We start from the raw sequence: 19412 nt of genomic DNA on the forward strand, positions 1-19412 counted from the left end.
AAGTCAGCACAATGGTGGTAAGCGCAGGTGTGCTGGAGAGCTCGGAAACATCAGCAGAGTGGGGAAGCTGTACCAGCAGCTGAGGTAATATGTATCGTTAAGTCACTGCGTTGATTTTTGCGCTCTGTAAAGGAAAACGAGAGAAACGAAAGGAAGCAACAATTAGTGAAATTGGAATTAGAAAGAAAGGAAAAGTTTTCAAAAGATTCTGTCATTAAATGCCTTCAGAAGTGACTTGGACTTCGTTCGCGTTACATTTCCATTTCCATCGTTTGCCATCATTTGCCGCATAGCTTTGTCATCCACGCCTTCCCTCTTCTCAACCCGCGCCGAGATGTGCGAGCGTGTTAATAAGTTGATTGGCGTGGTTTTATTATTACGACCCACTTCACATCCGCAACACTTCAACACAACACATGCGTGTTTGCCGATACAGATACGGACCGAGCAGTTGTTGCAGTTGTAATGCCGCCGGAAAGCAATGTAATGCACCGTCACCGCCGCCGCATCAAGCCCACCCAGCTGCAGCTGCCGCTTTTAGTTAATTAAAAACCATTCAATGGAAATTATTCGCCTTCAATTCCCTCCGCCTCAATGTGCGAGAATTATGGAAATGATACCAGCAAAGTGCGTGATTTGCGCTTCACAGCTTCCACAGTTCAAGGTTGCCGGGCGGGTGTTTAATAAGGGCCGTTAAAGGGGTTGATAATAATCTGCAAAGTGTTCCGAAGGGAGGGTTGAGATTTTCATCATGAAGGTGGAAGCTGAATGATATAATATTTTTCATAATATTGTAAGTAAATATTGTGTCAAACAGTCCAAAAATAAATGGAACGAAGCTCTCACATACTTGCAACAATGTCACACAGCAAACACAGCAAAACAAAGGCAATAAATTTGCCGTCAGTGCACAGCGAAATTGATACGCCTGTTGTGGCAAAGTACAATCGGGGCACAATTAATCCTTTCCATCCGCCCATCGCCACAAGGGCAAACTTTCGCACTAAACGCTCCCTTGCTGTCTCTCTCTCTCTCTCCCATGTCCCCATGTCGTATTTCATCGAGAGGATAATGATTGAGCTTACAAACTTTGCCATCAAGATTATCAACATCGCTCTGGTACCTCTGGTGACAGAGCTACCGAGGGCAAACATCAACATCAACCACATCATGCACCATGGCGTGAAACGCACGTGCAATATGTTGTGGGCGAGGACATATACACACACAGGAAGGAAGTAAGCAAAAAAACAATTGGCGCAGCAAAAAAAAGCAGAAGCAGAAGCTAAATGGAAGGATTTCGCTCCCGGGAAGCACAAAACTTCGATAAAAGTCGATAATGAGTCGGTGCGAGAGGTGTTAAGCGTCCTATTGAATTTTCCCAACGGCCTGGTGGAAAATGTGCTACCGTGTGTGTGTGTGTGTGTGGCATAGAAAAGCGTGGCAAAAGTTTTACCAATAATCTGTTTGCTTTTATTACAGTGTATATCTAGTGTGAGTTTTGGTGTGCGGAGGTTGCTTTTTTTGCTTTCTCTCTCTCGTCTCTCCATACCAGTTCCGGTTGCGCATACATAAATACAGTACCAGGCAGTTGATAAGCGGATTAATTTTATTACCCGCCTTATGGTTGCCGTCTCGCTGCACAAAGACAATGTGTTAAAAGGGTGGAAACTGTCGCGGCAAGAGGGGGGAGGGGGGGGGGGCAGGAAGAGGGAGGATCAAAAAGGGATAAAATTTTAATGAGTTATTAACGGGCCAGATGACTATGGCGATGATGATGATGATGATGATGATGATGATGATGATGCAGTTGCTTGGTTGAAGGCTTTCGGAGAAGCTTTCACAATCTGTTGATTCGCTATAACTCTATTGTCTATTGTCAATTGCAAAGCTTGTTTTGGCTGTTCGTACGAATCGGAGATTATGTGTTGATCCCTCAGTAAAACATGTGTCATACAGCTTCATTTAAAATAAGGATAAAAAGGGAGTTAAATTACTATTTTTCCATCAAAAAGAGTTCCTTTTCTCTTACTATTATCCTGTTTGCTATTTCTATTACCCTTGACAATAGAATTATCCTCCTAACCCCATCGGACAACTCCATCAACGCACAGGCGACAAGGATAGCACAGGGAAAAGGTACACGTTAACAAATTACTACTTTCGTTTGGTTAAACTTTTCACTCGCAGAGCTACACCCTAGCCTACATACACACATTTTTAAATCACCTCTAGAGGGCTTTCACCATTATCCTTACCAACAGGATAACCAGGACGCGTGAGGAGAGCAGTGAAAACCCTCCCTTTTAAAAAAGGGAAGATAAAAAGTTATTTTCCACCGAATATTGCGTTTGCTACCGTTTAGTTGGAGCATGTTCCCTATTTTCCCCACATGGCCCACCACCATGCTGCCCCTTTGTTTGTCAAACGATTGATTAGATCGGTTGGGAGGTTCTGCACCCGGTGCCCAGAGCGGATAGATTATTTTTCATGCGAATAAATTGAACCATGTAGCCGATGTACCCGTCCCGTACCTTGATAAAATGCAGGTGAAATTGTTCATATTGAAAACAAGAGGGGAGACTCAAAAACACAATTTAGCTTTTTTCATCCTTTTGTGTGTGTGTGTGTGTGTGTGTGTGTGTGTGTGTGTGTGTGTGAGTGTGTGTAGATAAAATACACGCAATGAAGCTTTCCATCTGGGACACTTCATCGTTCCCATTTATGTTAATTTAAATGGAAAGCGGCAGCGAACGAGATGCGCTGCCCGACCAGGTAGAGTAATCCAATCAAGGGCAGTTTTTCATCGGTTCCAATGGAAATTGATGATCAGCAGCGGTAGGTCACATTTTTCTTTATTCAAACACTCACTCAGAGTGCTGTTTGGAGTATTATCTGGTCGCAATAGGCACACGCGGTCGAAAGTCCCACAAAAGGTGACTGGCCTTCCAGTGTCCTTCCAAAAAAACACCAATTTATCATTATTTTCCACAATAGAAACACGCTAAGCGACGGTTTGCTATTTTCCCACCATCAAATCTATCACCTTTAATATGCAGATGGCTTTTTGTCGTCTTTCCAAGTACTCCCGCACTGCTCCAGACGCTTCTCCAGATCACCTCCAGCTTTCCACGCAAAACTCAAACACCCACACACACACACACACACACACACACACACACACACACACACACTGTGTTGCTGGCGCACGAAACGAAACACGCAGCATTACCGCGTACAGCAGCTGTGCGGGCGCACAAAAGCACACGCGGAGGGATCAAGAGATAAAGGGCAAAAATTCGCATAAAGAGCCCGCCCGAGTTTTTGCATGCCTCATCTATCCCCGTGCCCTTCGATATGGGGGGCGAAAAAATCCATCAACCCAATTGGTATGCTTTTCCGCTTTTCCGGTCGATGAGCAGAAACAGAGGCATAAATAGGACGACAATCGAATTCCTTCGTCTGCGTTGCCAGCCATCCCATCGGAGCGATTCGTGCCTATCTGCCATTATGGGGGCCGTCCACACTTCATTTCCGCTTCCGCAAACGTGGCGCACGCTTGTACTAGACATGGTACAAAAAGACACACACACACACAAAACACACTCAAATACAATGAAGCAGGCCGGAAAACCCGTGGCATACTTCTCCTGATGGTGACTTTGCTAGCACGATCGAAGAAAATGTGCTCAAAGTAAGATCAGGCTCGTGAGACAATACCCCCTTGGGAGGGTGGAGGCTGCTGCGGGGCTGTAATGGGGTGAAATAGACGCGTTGGCAATATTTTCTTGGCTCGTTTTTCGCTGTATTGTGTCCTTTTTTCCTCTCTCTCTCTGTTACATATTTATTCGTTGTCGCCATGTTGAAAGTAGCAGCGGTGCCTTGAAGCAACCCGCTTGTCAGCCAGTTTGATTTTTCCCTCTACATCAACGATTCGGCATGAATTAACTTCTTGAAGCATGTCGTCTGAATGCCTTCGCCAGCTGACGTCACGTTTATTTGGCTTGCTGTTACTTGGTGTTATTAAAACGCCTCAATTTATGCAATACGCGGTACAAAAGCATGCTCTAGCGTCTGTTTTAACATACCATCGCTTTCTAGACGTTTTTGAGGCAAATTAATGCCATCAATTCATCTCCCTTTTTCAGCCTTAAAGTGGTTAACGTTCTTTAAGACCAAACCCCGTTCTTCGTCTCGCGAACTTTGCTTAATTTTCTAACCAAATACATCGCTTTGTAAGTATTCAAGCTTTACCTGCTTCCATCCCATTTTCCTTCACGCTTGTAAGCCTTTTGTTCACAGCATCGACATTGGCAAGCATGTACGGCCGGCCGGAGCAAGTTCGAGATAAATTTTACGATAAACAATCACTCCCGCAAGCCCGCAAAACCGGTGCCAACGCGCAAGCAAACCAAGTGCCGCTTGGTGCATCGTTTGGCAAAACCTCAGCCATTTCAAGAGCTGGCCGAGAACGAGAACTACTCGAACCATATCAAACCCGCCTGCCAAAGCTCAGCCACTAGTAATGATCTCGTTGATGGGTTACGGCAGGCGCGGAAGAAAAGCGTCAAAACGGGGAAGGAAACGCTGCAGAGGAACTAAAATTAAATTTCCATTCATTGCCACCATCGAACGAATGTTTGAGCATTTTAATGTGCTAAGCTGAGCGGCCGACTGAGCAATGGCAGCTTCCGAAAGGGGAGGGACTCTACGCCGCACCACGCTTTTGGCATGAGTTGCCATCCCGTTGAATGTCGATTTTCCCTATTCAGACGATTCAGCTGACGGGTTGGCATTGCGAGGCGGAAAAGTTTGGCCTGGCTTTAATTCAATTAACATGCTTACTGAAGCACCATCGACGGATGGGTCGATGGTGCTGCTCAGTGCGAAGGAGCGTACAAGTTGCTAGACATTGGCACTGGCATATTAATCAGGTTTGTGGACTCGGCACTACTTCAGCTGGCTTATCTGGCCAAGATTTGAGCACAAATTTGTGAAGCGATTTAATTCGAACCGCAGGAGCGCGTTCCGAGCATAAGAATGAATGACTTAATTTAACATGTTATCAAATTCCCCAAAAAAACCCTAAAGCTTGTTTCATTGTCTCATGAAGAATAACTCTATCACAGTAATAACTTCACTGCTTCCTTTACCCTTCAACCGGCAGAAAGCATTGCGCCTTCCCTCACATCCACTTCCCATACCCAGTGCTTATCTTTGACAGAAGGTGTCAGAGAACAGTGGCAGTATGAGGCGACCGTTCAAATCAACCATGTGACAGTCACCATTTCGCCTTCACTAGCTTCAAAATTCTACACCAACAACACACGCAGATCATTGTTTTCTTCCCGTTTCTGTTCACTTCAGCACAAGAACGTCCTGACAGAGTGGCACAGAAACAACCAGCAGCAGCAGCAGCAGCACCATTACTAGATCGTGTTGTCATTTGCCCGTCAGTCGCTCAGCTAGCTGTTGCTTCCTGTGGTTCCATCATAATTCTGTCAGTTTTGCAGAAAATGTATCCTTCTACCATTGCCAGCACTCGCTCGCCCACAAAAAAGGGAGGGACAAGTAACATCCGGCATCGGTACCCGGTTGTGACGGCAGGCAAATGGGACGCAAGGCTGTAAAAACTCGCAAAAGTCAGACGAGGTAGAGAGGCAGCTGGAGCAGGTACACCTAAAGATGAATGCGGTCAGCTTGGAAATAGTGCATCAGAAAACCCGTCAGAACCCACGGGCAAGCAGTGCCACCCACAGGGAGGGGAAGAGCCAGGAATTCCACTGCATCGTGCATGACACCATCTCCACAGCTTCCCCCGAAACTACTCCCTCTGCATCCACCCTGGAGCACTCGGGAGCACTCTTCAACGTTTTGTTTCTAGCTCGATGGTGATGGTGACGAGGAAGACACACTACCCACACTCCATGCAACACTGACGGTTGCATATCATGCACGAGATATCTCGACCCGGGGTTGGGCAGCATGATGGCAGCACAAAATGGAGCAGAAAATTGTGTCCAACGCGAGAGTCCATCGGCTTGGTCGGGTGCATGTTTCCGACAACTTCCCATGGCAATGATATCGGCACAAGGAAGCAAAGAGAGAGGGGTGGAAAAGGCGACAACGCGAGAACACACTCAACCTCACATTGCCCGCTACGAGGGATGAAAAGTCGGACAGCAAAATTGAATCCAGGATAGGAAATCAAGTGCAAAAGTGACGAGAGAGCGAGTGGTTCTCCTACAGTGAATCTAGAAAGTGTAATGAAATAAACATTGATGACACATTGAATTTGATTATATAGTTTAAAGATGATAGTTAAAAAAGAAAGCTGTATGTTGTAGTCATCCTACAGAGCATTTAAATTGTGTTTGTTGCACCCTAATGCACGTTCTTCTGCTGTACCGGAGCAAAACCGGTGGATCTGCTTTCAATCAGAGCTGTTTATTTTGGGAAGCTTCCAGCCAAACCCAGATGACCCACACAAAGTGCCTCATAAACATACACGCTCACGCACCGCTGCAACTGCGAAACACCGACTGGTGCACATCCACACTCAAGCGAAAAGTGCATTTCCGGCTCCCAAATGACACACTCCCCCCAAATGTGTATGTGTTTGTGTCTCTGTTTGGGACGTGAAATTACCGGGTTTTAATGTTCCATTTTCCATTCCACAGCTCTCCCGCACACATGGTTTTTTTTTTCAACCAACACTGCCAACTGCATACTGTTGCATGTGCGCGCTGCACACAACAACGCGAACGAACCGAGCGCGGTGCTGGTTTTTCCGTGCGCAAGCATCTCGGACGCGCTGCCGGCAGGAAATATTAATCAGTTTACAAACAAACCCGTTCGCACGACACCGGAGCATACACACACAGTCGTGATGAACTGGCAGCAATTTTGTAGCGGAAATTTCACTCCACTTTCCAGGAGCCGGCTGGTTGTGGGTGTATTTTTGCATAATAAACACCGCGCCTCGACACAGTGGGATTGGGTAAACGTTTTAGCATCCGATTGACGATTGGGGAGGGAAGTTGGAGAATAATTTTCCCAAAATATCCATCCGGCACAGGTCGATTGTGTTGGAGACGTCTGAAGGATTGCGGAAATTTGTATGAATGAAGCACTTGCATTTAAACACACATGGCTGACCATCGATAATGACGCCCGCTGGATGACTTGATGCACCTTCCGGACGGCCTTGCGAGATACTTTCCTTCAGCGCGATCGTCCTTTCAAAACCCCTCAAATCGACTCCTCTGCTGATGCAAATTCATGCTTCTTTCGCTGCACTTCTTTCACGGGAAGGCCGCCAAAGCTATCAAAATGATGCAGCTTTCATTTTGCGCTTCTCCCGAGAGGAAATTTGCACTGTCACTAGGTTGGTGACAAGCTCCGCTGAAAGTCTTTTGTGGAAATGAAAGAACGAAACCTGATAACTTGCCAATTCCATTGTTTGCCAACCAGCTTTAAGGCAATGAGCGCACTTCATTCCAGTTTGAAGACTTGTTTCGCAGTAAATGGATGGACTGGAGAAGTTAATAAAGCAGAAGAGCGACTTAAATTCAAACACAATCAATTCCGTTTTAAACATAAAAGCTCTGAACCTTCATTTCCGTGCAACTTATTCTCAGTGTACGATCAAAGTAGAATGCTATCAGCGCCATCTAGGATCAATAAGCCAACACTGCGCTGCAGCGAGGACTTTGTTGGTTTTCTCAAAGCCTACGCTGCCTGAGCTTCACCAGATCGCTACAGGGCATCGAAACAGGGCCTTTGTGATCCGCTTCTTGCAGAGATGGAAAACTTTTCCAATAATAAGAGGCCCCTTCCATGCAAACAACGCTGTAGCTGGAGATGCTTTGGGCGTATTGATTTTTGCAAAAAACCGCACGACCCATTGTGGTCTCGGGCTCGGTCGACAAAAACGGGAAATTACAAAGTGTGGAGAAAATTAATGCCTAAAACAGTAGGGACGGAAAGTCTTACCGAACACACACACACGTGCACAAAGACAAAGGGCGATACACGATTGGCCATGAAATCTGTTGCGCATTCCGTCGGTCGGAGGTGGTTTGGGGACACACAATTAATTTTAAGAAATTCAATTTAACGCAAAAGCCATCCGGATCAAGTGATTGGAATCGCTTTTCTACACACATAATGTCCAATCCAATTTCGTTTTACGTGTGACTTTTCCAATCCAATTTTGGAACGTTCTTTGCAATTATACGGACGGATTCTTTTGCGTGGAGCTACGTTATCGAAGGGATGAGAAAATTCCACCACCAGACACCACATTGCCCGACCGACTTTCGTCCATTTCAGGTCACACGGCACACAAGATCGATGGCATACCTTAGCGACTAACGTTACATTTTGCCATGCCCGCACAAATACCCACACACCTCCCACGGGGTTGTGTTTTGGTGCGAGCATTTTCCTACCACAAACCCAAGGACACACTTTGGGGCCCATTCATTTAGTTCGCGCAATTAATTACCGCACCGCGAACGTAAAACTAACACACGCAGATTCTTACCGCCGATGGCCTACTTTAATGGACAACTGGATCCGGGGAAGAAGTGGAGTGTAGTGTGTCCACAGGTTTCATGTGAAGCCGTTCTGGTCGATTAATTCCACAGCATTGGTCTACACGAAAATGATGGGAAATTCAGACTTGAATCACACTGAGGCAATTAAAGCAAGATTATGCTCTAGTCTCAGCTTCAAAAATCGTTAATAATAATGAACGGTTCAAATAGTCACCTGATGAGTGTTTTATTGACCGAATAAGTGTCTTCTCTCACTCCTTTTGAAGTCTTCTTCTTATAGTATTTATAAGTAGTAACATTTATTCATTTTTATATTCCACTGACACATCACTTAAGCGTGAGAGTTTATTCTCGGAACATTCCCGGATGTTGTCCCATCCCGTACAATCTATCCATGACAGCGAGGAAACATGCTCGAAAAACAGAAGGAAATTTAATTTCGTCATTCCTGGTCAACATGCAATATAGTCAATCAGACTCCTCCCTGGAGCTCGCCAACAGGACACTGCAGTGTGGCTGTGTGCGTGAGTTTCCGAAAAACGCACTGAACTATTTTAGGAATTTCGTGCCGAATCACCACCAATCAAACGCCAAACCAACGCCACTTACTTCGGTGGGTATGCGGCAAAATCCAATATGCATTTACGAGATATTGCCAAGCTGTATGCTGTAGCCGATACTTCACATAGCTCTCTTGTCGATTAAGATAGCATCCTGCTTTTTATTTGCAAACGATCATATGATCCACATGCAGGCGCGCGGTGACGAACTCTCCTCGCCGCAGCTGCATTTGATTTTGGTCCAGGAAATTGAATTTCTGTCCATTACTTTTCAAACTTAAGGACATTGCGGACATGCGGACTACCGCATGCAATGCGATCGTCAACGTTGGATATTTTCGTTCATAAAATTCCTGTGTACATCATCGTTTCTCACCACGCAGCTTCATCTCTAAAATGCTGTGCTTCGGCGTACTGCATAAAACAATCGCCACGGAAACATAACTTCAGTCGTGTGTGTGTGCGTTTTGGTGCAAATTGAATTTATGGCCAACTGTAGCACCAACGGTGCCCGGGGAGAGTGTTGGATGGATGGATGGGATGGCTAAAACATTATCTGGCGCTGTGACTCAGTATGGGGTTTGCCTTTATTCTACAGTTTATTCTTCCCTTTGTGTGATTCTCGAACGAGATACACGCAGTGAGGGTAGACAATGGATACGAGCAAGAAGAGATATGCAATGAGTTATCCGAGAAAGTGAATGTTTCAACCAAGAATAGTGCATTGAGTGCGCTTTTATCATGCAACATTGTCCTACGACATTACTCAGAAGATGACAAAGAGCTTGCGAAAGGTTCCAGAATGCTGGAGATAATAGAAATACATGATCACATCAACAACAAATAACATGTTGTTTTTTGGTACCATTCGGACATTACTCACTAATTAATAATGACCAAACAAAGAAGCGAACGCAAATGAACGCGCTAAATCAAACTAATTGCCTAGCCAGGAAGACCTACAACATATCACACTACACACACACACTGCACAAAGAATAAAACAAACAACTCAACCCAACGGTCCTTACGCTCCCAGCAATAGTACTCTTCGGTCGATCAAAGAGTATCACCGAAGCTAATTAGGAGGCTAACGATGCACTTCTTCTTCGGTATTCGCCCCAATCGACGGATGAGACGAATGTACCTCGAACCTCAGTGACTTATGCGATAGCAATTACCTCTATCTGATGTATACAACAAGCCAGCAACAGTAAATACCCGTACCCCTCCGGTCCGGTTGTCTTCGCTCTTGATAAAACTGTTCGATCCCTTCAAGATTGTTGTCCGCTATCAATTAACTTGAACAGGGTCCACTCAACTCGGGCACTTTTGCTTTTTGCACTGCGTTGTCAGCATTATAGCTGGAAGATGCCACTTTCAAGATCTTTGGGCCCATCAAGGGTAAGCGGAGCTTTTAATGGGCTTGCTCTTGTTGGAAATGTGACCTAGCCATTCGATTGAGCTGGAGTGTAGCCTCGTTAGGACTTGTGCAGTGCTCTAATTAGGCGATAGAACAACGTACCGTGACCGTGACCATACCATTCAGAGTCATTACTGAGATAGAAAAGGGTAGCTAGCAATATCAAGTATAAGTGTTACAGTTATAAAACTATTGACAAAGGCCCATCAAAGACAAGGTGTAGTTTTGACAGGCCATAATCGATGTGTTGAAATTCGATAGCAGAAACTTTGCCCATTCATTTGCTCCACCAAACGACACTGAACAAACAAATAATGAAAACAAATAGAGCAGTCCAATTCCGATATCATCATCATCATCATACGCACCACCATCATCACGACACGTTTGCATCATTTGCCAGGTCAAACAAACAATTTGTCACCCAACTGAACCGGATCGGAATCGTCGTCGTCGTCGCCGTCGTTGTCATCGGAACGACCCTCTCTGGCCAAACTTCTCACCCAGGCGCCAATGGCAAAAAGTGTATGCAGGAAGCCATTGAACTCTCCGCTTGATCTGGCCCAGAAAAGGACGAAGGGTGGTCCTGCCGCGACAGTCCGGCCCCTTGTCCCTTTCTTGCGTCGAAAAGTCAACCGCATCGTAGGTCCTTCCCAGAAGTAATGCTTCCTGTCGTGCGGTTCGACACTTTCGACACTTTTCGGTTGATTTTCGTCACGTCCTTCGAATACAGATAGAGAAAGAGAGAGAGAGAAAGGGGAGGAAGAGAGCAGAAATGGAGCCGACTGTATGGAAAATACGACCCACACACACACACGAAGGATCGATTCTAGGGATCCCGTCCCTTACGCCGATCGAACAACAAGCACAACGACGACGCCTCGAGTGGGAGACAAATTGTCATCGATTCGCATCGGCGAAAATCTTGAAACCCCCGTATCGACCCCCTGCAACCCTCTGTCCCATCGTCTTCCAACTCGAGATGACGCCATGGGGGCAAGGGATCGGGGAAGGATTCGGTTACAATTATTGGAATACCATCATCCGGTCCATCGGATCGGAAGCAGCCCAGTAATGTTTGACGAAACCAAAAGCTCTGTGAGGAAGATTGTGCCTAGGTTTGGATGTGTGTGTGATTATTTTCTTTCTTAAAGTGAACGAACCCGTCAATCATTGTTTAAGAAGCCCTGAAATTTGTATACAGTTTCTTTAGTGAAGCAATGTTCCAAGTTTCATCCCAATTCAATGCACTCCCCTTCCCGAAACGTTCGACCGATGCAATCCCGAAGCTGTGTTAGACACTGAACAGAAGCGACGTTGCAAAATGAATCTATCCCAAAGGGAATCGAATCAACACAGCGAATGGTACGAGAAGGAGCGATGGAATGTTGTGCTGGAATGTGTGTGCTTTGGAACGTTATTACATGTAACTACGCCAGCTACGTGTTTGTCCAGAAAGGAACCAAAAGCGTGTAACCGGGTGCTTTGTGCTTTACCCGTTTACATCAATACAGAAACTGGCAACTCATCGCAGCTGTACGATAGAAAGGATGGAAAGAATTACAATTGTGGGATGTGGGACAAAACAATGGACAACAAAGCGAAGACGTGTCGTGGTCGCCTTTGTTGACAGCAAACTCCCTGGAATGGATCCGTTCGAGCATTGCAATCAACACACAATAGCTAAGCAGTGTGTCCATTCTCTGTTTTTATGTTTGATATCCTGCAGTTTCGTTTGCTTCAAAGACATGCTGTCGTATGGTTCAGTGTTAATAAAAGCTTTATTTCATGTCTTACTATCTCTAAAGCATAACTCGTGTAAATTACAAGCTATACTGTTGCTACATGACGAACGCAAACGTTGTGAGACGACGACCCGTCCAATAATCCTTCCTGTGTACGTTGGCAACTTGTAATCTTGCGTTCCGAGAATACTATCTACTTGCATGCCGTTTTGCATGTACCCAAAACCACATCCATAAACACATCCAATATCCCAAGAACCGAGGAAGCAAGATAACGTTTCTCTTAGGTTGCTTCGCGGGAGGAGGATCCCGGGGACGCACCAGATAGTGGCGCACTGCATGCAGATGCATATGATTTGCTCAGTTTACGATAAACTATGATTTAGCATCTCATTTTGTTGTGCTACACAGGAAAGGTATAAGTCGTTCTGCTGATAAGACATCATACCAAATGGTGTTTCTTGGTCGTTTTTAATGATCCTGACCGGAACCGGAATTATCGTCAAGGTGATTAATGAGAACATTACTTCATAAAAGGAAGATGCTTTGTGTTGGGATTGTGTTGCCATTTAGTGCCACACATTTATGATTAGCTTGCATCACGCGCATTAGCGAGCAGCGGGAAGCAGATGATGAATGCTAATCCCGATCAGTTTCAACTTAAGCTGCAAATAATGAAGACTTAATATCGCCCCCGCCTGCTGCTTTTTGCGGGAAAATCCCAAAACATCGACCTGATTGAGCGTTTCATGGAAAGGGCGGGAGCAAAAGATTAGATTGAAATCTCATTTATTTCGCCCGATTTCTCAGAAGCTTCAACAACATTTCAATTTGAATCGATGAATATCCCCCATCGGACAACAGCTTCATTTATCCAACAAACTCATCCATTGCTCCATTCCGAAAGAAGAGAGGGGGAAAAAAGCGATTTTCCACCTGGCTACACCTTTTACAGCCGACGCCACACTCGAAGCTATTTTCGAACACCGATGATGATGATTCGCGGGCGATGTTTACGGCAAAATGGCCTTCCTTTTTCTGGTCCCCTCTGTACCACCCACCTTCGTCGGCAGCGAGAAGGCAAAAACCACCCTCGGCCCAAGACATTCGCCCGAGATTGGCTTCGAGGAATTTAATTATGAGTTGTTTATGTTGTTAGCGTTTTTGTTGCAGTGTGGCGGACCAAACTGGCCTCTCGCCCTCGCGCTATTGAACAGCAAACGTAAACATGAACTTTTGTGGAGACAAAATAACGGTGGGTCCTTTTCCCAGAAGCTGGGTAATTTTCTTGGAGCCCGCTGAACAAAGGGATGTCGTTTTTGGGGAGGGCCTATTTGGAGAAGGCGAAACATTGTTTAGCATGGATGATAGCTACTGATCATCATTTCATTTATTTTACGCTCCTTTAGATGGGTAAATGTGATACGCTTCGTTGCAGTGTGACCAAGCGTGGCTCAAATTCAATCCAGAATGGTTCCACAATGCATGCCAGAAGAAATCATTTAAACATTTTTGTTAAATTTACTTTTCTCTACACTTCCACAGTCTTTCCATAGTCTTACCAGACTTCTTACTTTACCCGGATTAGCTAAATCCACCCTTTAAAACTAAACGCAAACCCCAAACCGCAACATAATTCGCTTCATCATCGTTAGCACCGTTCCGCACAGCCACGGAAATGGTTTCCCCGTTCTGGGGCCCGATTTACTTTAATGTTTCTCTTCTCTCTTTCCAACCTCGGGACAGTAGAATGAGACGAGCAACAGCACCACAAAAAAACGCTCCAACCATGACCCAATTTCATTCTCATCCGGGCGAACACACCAACATGGCACTAAAGCGGAGCAAAAAGAACTTGTACTTCTACTACACACATTTAAATCTCCTTCGAGTTTGGACCCCATCGAGCGCAGGCGAATCGAGAGCGATTTAAGTTTGCAACTTTGGTCCGACCTCGGGCGTACGGGCTCTGCTGCTACTACAGAATTATTCATCTGTCCTTCTCGCCGTCGCCATCCGTCTACCGCTTCCGGCTCCGCTGCGGTGCTCGCTCGATCGGTAATTTATTCAAATTATAATCCATATTCCAGTGGCGTTTTCGCGCTACTACTGCTACATTGCGTACCAGCCGCCGCCGACCGATGGGACATGAGTGCGACACAAAACACAAATTTCTGCAGCCAATTGGACAACTTAAAGAAGTGCGGCCAAAAGCTGCTATCGTATTCCGGTCCAGTCCAGCGATGAGTTCGGCTATGTTGCGCCGCGGTTTTGCAAAATTTAACACCGTGCACTCCAGCACACGGGGAGAGATGGATGACCTTAAGCAAACAACGTGCGACCATTTTTTTTTGTTTGTTTTGCACCCCTCGCGAGCCGTTCAATTAGGGTCGTGTTGTCAATAACCTTTGGGCGCTCACGCAAGACAGTGCAAGTACAAGGCAAAATGGGCGATGCGAGACAGCTGATAAGAATTTTAATTTTAGCATGCGAGATAGAATAGTGTTGGTTTCAAGCTTGTCAGTGCAAATAGGACGTTGGATAGTGAATGATATTTGCATCAATATTTTAGACGTTTTTTTTTTGTTAAATTGTAAAACATGGGTTGTGTTGTTGTGTGTGCATTTCAGCGTTTTGTTGGGCAGATTGTATACTTTAAGGCGAATCTGACCCGCAAATTCGCCCAAAAGTATGCAATCTGCTCATAAAAACGCTGAAATTCACACATTACGCATAGCACGAGCATTTTAATAGGAGTCTGCCTTATTACTTATTTTAATAAGCCTTATTACTTCCTTTTAAAAAGCCTGTCACCACCAAAAAACTCACAAGTACAAGGGCAAATTATGCCGTACAGCTTCGTCACACTCAGCAATAGCGAATCTTGAGACATTTTTCTGGTGAATTTTTCAACCACCATTTAGCAAACGAACGTTTCTCAGAACTGGTGCGTGGCAATTTATTTTAGCCATTTTGGAGCCGAGAACAAAAAAAAACAAACCCCTCAGAGTGTCGAAAAACCGTTGTTTAATGGCTCCCCAAGCGCCCTTAAGCTTTCTTGACACCATCCCCGGCTGACGGCGACGGCGGCAGCACAAGAATGGCGGTGTAAATATTATCAACGTAATTGGATTTCAACAAGCCATTGACACTCCTTTTTTAATGGTTCCGGAAAATTGACGGCTTTTCATTTGTGCGCCCGGCGGCCTTGAACGCGGCCAAGTGATTGTCTCAGCAGAAAAGCTTCGCACGGCACGGTATGGCCACACACAAAAAAAAATGCTGGCAATCAATATTTTGCCACGACACTTCCGAAACAACAAGCCGAAAAAATAACCCCGGCCCCTTAGTGTGGTCTTTTCGCGTGTGCTATTAAGCGTAATAATAGGATGATAGGAGGCGCATAAAAGCTACACCACCACCACATCACATTAAATACGGATCGGAATAATGTGCTCTCTTCCTGTCGTTGTAGGTTTAAGTACATTTTGTGCGCCAGTGCTTCTGTCCATGAGTCCTCCATTCCCCCAATGAAAATGCATTTACCTCCCAACAGTGCAATGACGCACACGGCGCGTTCGTTCTATTTCCAAACTGGGTTTGACAAACACACACATAAAGCGAAAAATCCGAACCGGTAGAAAAATAGGACACCCGCCTGTCGGTGATGATTTATGATCGGTGCGGAAGATTTTGTATGATTTTTGTTTGTTTTGTTTTTATGCCACGACAGCAGCAATCGTGCAGCGTGTTTCATGCAATTTTTCGGCGGCTAACGCTAATGCACCCGCGTGTGCCGGGGCAGGCAGGCTATTGTTTTCCCAACTGCCATTAGCAACGATGGGCGGTTGCGGTGGGTGATTTTTAATGCTTCTGTTCTGTTACAGCCACGGCACTATTATGATGGCACTCGTGGAGCGTATATATATAGAGAGAGAGAGAGAAAAACCCCTGGAACAAGTATACATAAAGCTCGGCCATTAATACGATCAACACAACAGAATCCACTAGGGAGGAGAAGTGACTAAGCGGTGCAGTAGCGCCGCAATGGGAAGTGGAAACAATTCTCCTTTCCTGGTGTGTCCTTGCTAACGGCGGAATTGCACTTAACGTACCTTCTTCTTGCACCCATTAAGTATTATTCCGAAACTTCCCCAACGATGTCCCATAATGCTTTAAATTATTATCGCTATGGGAACAACCCTTTATCTTTTGCTTCCTTCCTTCGCTCTTTGTGCTGGGCGGAGCGTTGAGCGTTGTTTTCATTTCTTCCATCCAGAGCAAACATCCTGCAGCATCCTGCTTTTAGGAGTGTATGTTATCATTGGTTTTGTTGAGGAAACACATGAAATTAAATATGAATTTACGTCATGTTTGTAATAATGCAATGGTTTTTCCTAGTAATCCAACACAATGTTGCACAAAACTCTCCACAAACCTATTCCAAACATTGCCAGCAGCAAACTGCAAAACAAATCCTCTTTCCCTGCTTCACTAAGATCAACTCAACCTTGCTTAAAGCTCCCGCGAGTGAAGAAAAAAACAACCTCATCGCACTTGCATGTTGATTGTACAAATATTAGCTTAACCACTGCCGCCCACCTTCAACGCACACAGCATCAAACAAACAAACAAAAAAATCTTCACTTACGGTTCAAGTGAGGAAAGTTTATTTTCATTCCATTTCCTCGTAAACTTCGTCCCATTTCGCCCAACCTCGTAGAAGACTTCCGATAAAACTAGAACACAGGCAGGTTTTTCCTTCCTTTCAGCACTGGTGTATCCAGCGTCCCAGAAACCAGCTGCTTTTGAAAAAGGCTAACTGGTCAGTTAGTTGGATAAACCTTGCCAACTTCAAACTCTCTTATACACACACACACACGACTACTTGCGTGTGTGTGTTCGGTGGGAGAAAGATTGAAGTGTGCGAACAGAACTTTACCGTTCGCACGTAACGCTCGTTCGTTCCGATTCCGGGTTGTTTGATACTCTTTTACTTATTTCTGTGGAAGTGGTGGGTAAAAGTTTTTCTTGCACCATCCTCCAGTGTGCTAGAGGGTGGAAAACAAACGCTAGAACACCGAGCCCGGTTGCGGTTGTTTGCGGTGCCAATTTGTTCCGAACCGTGGTACCACCGATAATGGACAAGATAAGCAGTTAATAAAGTGCAGCTGCAACCGGACTGGGAGAGTTTGGTTGGCTCGTGTGTGAAAAGTTTGTCTTTTCCTTATAAATTTTTGTTTAAATAAATACCTATTCCGCTGTACACTGTTGGGGACTCTAAAGTGTAAAGTTTAGTGAGAGGCTTTTAAATGGAGTTTGGTGCCATAAATCAATCCGATATCATCGAGGACAACCTCAGTAATTTAGTATCTCTCGCGATTGCAATTACAATTAAAGTTTCTCTCCTCCCCCGTAAACGACCAATTGAAACAGTTCCAACGTTGTACATCTTCATCAAAATGCAGGAAGCACAACTCTCTCATGCTTTTGCACAAGCCGTACAACACTGACCCGGGACACGCGGGAATCCAATTACCGACCACCAACGAACCAAGTCCGCGCGCCAAACACCGTGAAGACAGCACAGATCTTTTGTGCAGAAAAAGTACTTAAAAATGCCTTCTACCTCTCTACAAATTGAAAACTTTCCACCAGACAAAGTCAGTGTTCCAACCTCAACTCAACCAACCACGAACAGCTCCCCATGTACATTCCCTTTGGTGATAAGGGGGGAAAAGTAATCAAATTCACCTGACCGGTTGACCAAAAATTCAATCTGCCCTCTCTCGGGGCTGGGACGGGTCGAATGTGAGTTTCTATGTTTCCCTTGCAATCCGGCGCAAGCGACATTTTTTCACCACAACCACAAACTTACCGCTGCAACAAGACATGGTCACTGGACGAGCAGCGAACGTTGTTGCAATTTGGTTCTTTCCTTTTTACCCACCTCGAAGATGCAACAATTGCAATTCTTTGTGAAAAAGGAAGAAAAGAAGGCAAGAAAGAAGGAAAGCGAAGGAAAGTTTATGGAGCGGAGGATGGAAAATTAATTTCCACAAAAAAAAAGCTGGCCGACTGTTTTTCCTCGACAAACTAGGAAGTCTGGGCTGTGTGGGTTTTTGCACAGCATTCTAATGGCCATTTGCTGCGTCCACGTTCGGGCCATTAGTTTTATTTGGTGCAATTTTTCTACCCCTTAGCTTGTTCACCTTTTCCTTCTCCCTGTGTGTAGTTAAACTTTTGGTTTGAGTTCAAACTCAAGCTACCTTTTTTGTTGTGGTTCAGGAGGCAAATGCGCAACAAATTCCTGTTGTAATGCGGTCCAAATCTTACACAACCTGGGGAAGATTGTGAATGGGGAAAACTTTCCCAAAGGGGAGAAAGGAATAAAAACTAACATCTTAAAGGCCATCCCTACAACAACAAAAAACGGGGCGAACAATCACATTCAACGATCGTCATCGAGAGTGCGTGACGGAAAGGATCGGCAGTTGGGAAAAGGGCACAAGGGCAGAGCGTGAAGCGTGGAAATAAAAACTCAAACTTACTTCCACTACGCGGCGACACAAATTGAAAGCATATGTCAGCTATTTTCCTCTCCCAGCAGGGAAGAATGCTTGGAGGAAAGCGGTCAGCAGGGAAATTGCTCGCAAACAGTCGAGCTGTTTCTGCTAAATTGAAGCTTGCGAATCGCTTTAGCGAGCAAGAAAAGGAGCGCGGGGCCCAAGCGGGGCGAAAAATCAGGCCAAGCGCGCAACTTGACGCCGTCCAATGTCCGGACCAATCAGGAAATAATTAGGTGATTTACGCGGATTCTTGCCCGCGACCTTTTTAGCCTTTGCCGCATGGCCAAGCCACCGACGGGAAGCCTTCGAGTGGAAGAGGGAGAGATCGAGAGCGAGAGCGGGGATCAGAATCGTGCAGATTAGAAAGGACGCTTCGTTAGTGTTGCTGCTGCTGCAGCAAACAGATTGGATGATGGTTGGCTTGGCCCGCTGCTTGCCGACCTTGCATGGATGGGATGGAAAAGCGGCCCGTGGTAAAGGATTAACTTCAGGGAGCACAAAATGTCTTTTAATAAGAGTGGCAAGGAAGAACGGTTCGGTCCGGGACCGGGGCA

General features: G+C 45.4%; 1 protein-coding gene across 11 annotated transcripts in view; it reads right to left on the reverse strand.

Annotated features, from left to right (window-relative positions):
* LOC1269950 (high affinity cAMP-specific and IBMX-insensitive 3',5'-cyclic phosphodiesterase 8) overlaps positions 1-19412 on the reverse strand; it is a 130486-nt gene that overhangs the window by 91542 nt on the left and 19532 nt on the right. For 2 of the 11 annotated variants that reach the window (XM_061642256.1, XM_061642248.1), the window contains exon 2: positions 74-124. The exons of the other annotated variants lie outside the window; for them this stretch is intronic. The gene's annotated coding sequence lies outside the window, so the exon portion shown is untranslated. The remainder of the gene's footprint in view (positions 1-73; positions 125-19412) is intronic. 11 annotated transcript variants of the gene reach the window in all.

The sequence above is a fragment of the Anopheles gambiae genome, chromosome 2 (assembly GCF_943734735.2).
Source record: "Anopheles gambiae chromosome 2, idAnoGambNW_F1_1, whole genome shotgun sequence".
Taxonomy (NCBI): domain Eukaryota; kingdom Metazoa; phylum Arthropoda; class Insecta; order Diptera; family Culicidae; genus Anopheles; species Anopheles gambiae.